This window comes from Gavialis gangeticus, unplaced genomic scaffold (genome assembly GCF_001723915.1).
Source record: "Gavialis gangeticus isolate Ggan-Ray unplaced genomic scaffold, GavGan_comp1, whole genome shotgun sequence".
In the NCBI taxonomy this organism is placed as follows: Eukaryota; Metazoa; Chordata; order Crocodylia; family Gavialidae; genus Gavialis; species Gavialis gangeticus.
In genome coordinates, this window is record NW_017729022.1 from 42,590,747 (window position 1) to 42,596,200 (window position 5,454).

The 5,454-nt window shown below is 44.2% G+C and overlaps 1 protein-coding gene across 1 annotated transcript in view; it reads right to left on the reverse strand.

Moving 5' to 3' along the window:
- RASSF9 (Ras association domain family member 9) overlaps positions 1–5,454 on the reverse strand; it is a 40,547-nt gene that overhangs the window by 34,151 nt on the left and 942 nt on the right. The window lies entirely within an intron of this gene.

Below are 5,454 nucleotides of genomic sequence, written 5' to 3' on the forward strand. Positions count from 1 at the left end.
GGCATACGATAGGGCCCTGTCACATTCATTTGCAAGAGCTGCAAATCATTGGAATACTGTTAGGAAATAACCCTCACCTGAAAAAAAATAACTCTGCAGTGCCAGAAGCTCACATGATAAAATGATTGAATATGGGTTTGCTTGCATTTTAACTGCCCTCAGTGACTGCCTAGACACATGCTCAGGGATGGGAGGGGCCATTTTAGAACAATTCCCAGAGACCCACTCTAATTATAACGGCTCAATGTCACATGTATTAAGCCCCACAGCATTTCAAAATGGCCACAAAATGCTTTGGCTAAAGCTCATTCAACACTGAGGCGACACTGGAGCATTCTAATTGGAATGTGGAGCAGACTCAATTAATCAAGTATTAAGTTGAACATGTGACACCATCCATAGGCTGGTGACCACATCCAGATGTGCAGGGGTGTACACCTGCAGTAGAACAAACAGTGGCATAAATTTGTGCCTCTATTTTGTGCCGCAGTGTATGCTCCTGCACATGCACTTTGTTGCGGGACACTGTGTCCCCCTTTTGGCAAACTGCTCTTGCCCAGCTCACCTCGGCTCCCGGCGTGCTGGAGCAGCTGGGGCACAAATGACAGTGATGCTCTCGCTGACAACCAAAGCGTCTCCCTGGAGGACCAAGCCTCCATTTGTTCTAGCGCGCACTATCGTAGCGTGCAGTCCAACTGCTTTTTGCTACCAGGAAATCCTGGTAGCAAGTTTGGTCTCTGTGCTGCAAACTTGCAGCATGGGGCATGTTTTAAGGTTTCATGGAAGCAGTTTGTAGTGCCACAAACCACACACGCCTGCATGTGGGGACACAGCCTCTGAGGGTGAAGTTACATGTCAGCTCATACTAAAAGCACTTGAAATGAAAGCACGTGCACTTTCAAGCTTGTCAACTTGTGTTATACCACTTTGGGCAACGGTTAACTCTGAGCTATACTACCTAGTTCATGTTAAGGTAACTTCAGTCTCCTCCATAGAGATAAACCAAGCAAACTGTAGTCCTCAACCATCCCAGGATGCACTGCTTCCAGCCCTCTGCCCCCACCCCCGTCCATCCAGAGTAGGAAAAGAACCCATGTCCTAGCTCCTAGCCATATGAAAATTTAGGATTAGTATCAAAGAGGTATGGCTTAGACAAAATCTTCAGCTTAAATCACTCATCAACATTAGTCTTGCTGAATGCAGAACCACTCCAAGTAAGACGTGTAGTTGGCCCCTTTCCATTTCCACATCTGAGCCCATCAGTGAGCTAATCAGGGATCAAGGCAAAGATAAAATTAGCTTTGCCTGCATAATCAATCATATGGGTGCAGGGCTGAGAATGAGTCATGGAAGTGGAAGAGATCATAAGGGGAGAACAACAGTAATAAATATTAATATGTATAACTAAAACCAGATTTGCAATAATAACACTTGATCATTATACATCATGCCTGCTTGTGTGCTGTACATAAAGCATGCAAATAACTGTGGTACGCGTAGCACTGCAACGATAGGAGTTGTGCTGGCTGTTTCAAAAATGTTTTGCTTCTGCTATTTGAGCTTAGCGGGCCTAAAACTGCAAAGGTGAGGGTGAGTAACTGCTGATACCTGCACCTCTTAACTTTCCCCTTTCCTGGCCTAAGCACAAACAACTTGATGGAACTGGGCAAACTACTAACGTCATAATAAACTAGAATAGGGTGAATGACAAAAATCCAGGTTCTGGATTCACCAAAGCAGAATTAGATTTAAAAGGAGAGAATCTTTGTTCCATGATTGAGATGATAATTATGGAAGGCCAGGATAGTGAACAGCAAGTGGTCTAGCATTTTAGTACAAGATGGGCATTTGTACACATTGTGGGACAAAAACATGTGTATAAATGCCCTTTTAGCCTGGCAGGATAGGCCCAGCATTGCAGGGAGAGTTACAGGAGTGAGAGACCACTGAAACCCATGAATACAAATTTCAAAAGCACCTAAGGCTATGTTTATGCCATTAGTGGCAGCCTGTGCCCATAAGGACGCTCTTGAGCATGCCCTGCCCACCCATTCCCATAGGTTTCAAACACAGAAATGTCCCAATGAGGTTAATGTAAGGGCCTCCTCCCACAGTTCAGTGGGAGTGGTCCCAAGAGATCTTAAGAAAAACCACCTGGGTTGTCCCCAAAGTGGCCTCACTGACTTATTCTCAGGTTTAAACATATGAACAGGAACAGGCAAAGTGGAGCATGCTCCAGGGCACCCTGGACAGGTAGAGCCAAACCTTAAGGTGATTCATGAGCTTAAGATCCATTTTTAAAATGGAGGGACAGATTAAAAAATATTTCCATAGGAGTTGTTTTGAAAAATGCCAGGAGTTGCCCATTATCTTTATTTCAGGGGTGTAGATTGTAGCCGTGTCGGTCTAAGGACATAGGCAGACAAGGTAAATAATCGGATTTACCCGAAGAACCTTGTCTGCCTATCATCTTTAAGCACCTAATTATCTTTAAAAATCTGGCCCCTAGGCAACATGGAGCCTTAGTCCCGGTAAAAATAAATAAATGAGGCTTAGGTTCCTGCATGACTTAGTTTTGGTAAACGCTAGTAATTTCTGAACAGGGAGATGTTTTGTTTCTGCAAGCTTGCGAACCTTACTTTGTTAGGTCAATGCTATACGTTATCCGTAAAGAGTTAGAATATTCCGTGCCAGACGCATATAATCTAGCTCCTCACAGCATTGCATTTCAGTACCCGCAAAGTCAGCATCTTTAAAAGAGTTGCCTGCAAATAAATATTTTGGGTTCAACCATGCCATTTAGGCTTGACTTTGCAGTTTTGCTCCTGCAATGAGGGGAGGAAAAGTGTCTGCTCCTTTACTTCTTTACAAAGTGCATCAAGCTTTCTTTGCGCGGTTCCAGCCAGGACATGTGCAAGGCACAGCTCTGCCATCTTTGAGGCGTCTTGTGCCAGAGGGGGCAAATGGAACAAGAGCTCATGTGTTCCAAGAACAATAATTACTCCCAACTGCTACGCAGGAAACCCGAGTAGAGTAGACGGCTCCTTTTAACCTCCCCACAAACAGAGCAAAGAGCATGCAGGCACATTTGAGCCCAGGGATTTCCCAAGAAAGTATAATAGGGACAGCTTTTGGCGACAATTACCGTAGTTCCTCTGAAGCCAGAATAATGCTGAAAGGGGATTTATGAGGCAGCTAAACCAGAAGCTCTGAACAGGATTCATTTCAGTAGCCCAAGAGAACGGAACAGACTGTACTTCTCTTTATCCAAGGCAGCTGCTTCAGGAGAGGCTTTATGGTCCTGAAGTAGTCTTATGCCCCATACACACCTCAGTGGCACAGGAGGCAGGTTCCTTCTCAGTTTAACACTCATCCAGAGATTTCTGTAGACTACAAATTCTTTTTTTAACTGTAAATTTAATCTCTGGAATAGAAAAAGGTCAATACCATAGCAAGGGGAGGGCAAGCAGGGCAACTGCCCTGGGTGCTTAAGCAAAGGGGAGCCAAAAGGTGAGTTGCAAGTCAGTATTTTGTTATAAATATTTCCAAAAAATGTGGCCAAACTGGCCGACAATGCCGCCAACAAATGTCGCGTGCATGTGCGCAACGGCAGTATGCACATGGCCAGCCCGGCAGCTTCAAGAGTAGTGTCCGGCTGGTGAATCTGTTGTGGAGGAAGCGGTGGGGAGAAGGAAGGGGCATGTAGGGGGGCAGATCAAGGCCCCCCAGTGAGGGAAGAGACTGAGACTGGGGCAGGCTCTGCCCAGCTGGGGTGGGGTGCAGGACAGAGCCACAAGCAGCTTGTCTAGGGGCCACGGGGAAGGGGGGTGGTTCCCACCATTGCATGCACCCCGGGGTAAGCATGGTGGGGTGCCCTCCAGATCTGTGCACAGTGCAAGGGCGGACTGCCACTGCGGGCTTGCCCCAAGCACCAAAGTTCCTTGCTATGGCACTGTAAATGGTCTTTTTACTACATGGATGCATGTATCTAGCACAAAATAAGACTATAATTCTTGACTGATGCCTCTAGGCAATGCTCCAGTACTTACTCCCAATCACCACCAAAACAGAAAGGGAATCACGTACACCAACCCACCACGAAAATGAGAAGCTCTGTACTCCAAGCACAAAAGTCCTACTTCTTCATCTGAATTCTGGTTCTTGTATTGATCGCCTTTTGTCTCCTCACCTGACTGCTCAGCTTCACCTTTCCTTTATCTGTGAAATACTAATTCTCCTCCTCACTTGCCTAACTCTGCAGAGTTAAAAGGCAAAATGCTAAATAGAAAAAAAAAGTCCTCAATGAACAATTATTTGCACTTATAGAACAATTTTGGTTTGCAAAAAAAACTGTATGGAGAATAAGTCACACAACAATACAGTGAGGTAGAACAACAGATAGGCAAACTAAGGCACAGCCAACCAATAATGTGCCAGAAGTCCCAATCTGCTGCTATAACCCCCAGACTACCTTCACTTAGAAAGTTAAGTAAGCTTTATTGGGGACAAATTTTGAAACGAGCTTGCAAAAATGGTAAATGCAGTAAGAAAGTAAATATCTGGAGGCCATGACATTATACTTGAGTTACAAGATCCACTTATCACCTCTGGGAACAGACCTTAAAATCTCAATCACAAATTTTATACCAAAAGCAAAAACGGTTAAGCACATTCACTTAACTTCTGGGATTTGGAACTGGAATAAAAGTAGACTCAAGACAAAAAAAATTGCATATTTAGTTGTTTGTCCTTTTGCTTAATTTACAGGACTCTGACATCCCTTCATTCCCACCACGATAAAATGCTGCCTCCCTTTGCTGCTCACAACATATTTTGGAATGAATGGTCCAATTACAGGGAGAAAACAGAAAAAGAGACTTCCTCACTGTTCAGAAGTCCCTTGCAACTTTTGATTTGCTTTAAAAAAACTTTTCGTACTGACCTTCCTTCTACCTAGAACTTCCCATCAACAGACTTGGTTAGACTGATACAATTAGTGCAGAGGGTACATTTTCAAGTCTCCAAAAGGGAAACAAAAAACTTATGGTTGAATGGAAAGGAAGCATATTTCTGGCATTAGCTGTAAACAGCTTGATGGCAATGCAATGTAATTGTTTAAATAGTAGGAAAAGCTTGTTTCAGGTCACTTTAATCAGATGTTCAAAACAGCACATCAGCATTGCTGGAAGTCTGAAGCATAGACTCGCTTAAGCATTATAAAAGTGCACTCGCAAATATTGGGGTGGTTTAGATCAAGTTCCCAAACAATCCCCATTTAACAGAACAAATGAGGGGGGAAAAATTCATCCATAAGCTACACTTTGTGGGGGGGAAGGAATCACAAACACAACAAGTGAGGGCCCAATCCTGTTCTCTATAAAAACAAGTCATCCCAAATAAGATCGAAAGGGCAACTGCAGGATCATATAAAAGGGGGGGGGGGGGAAGAAAAGC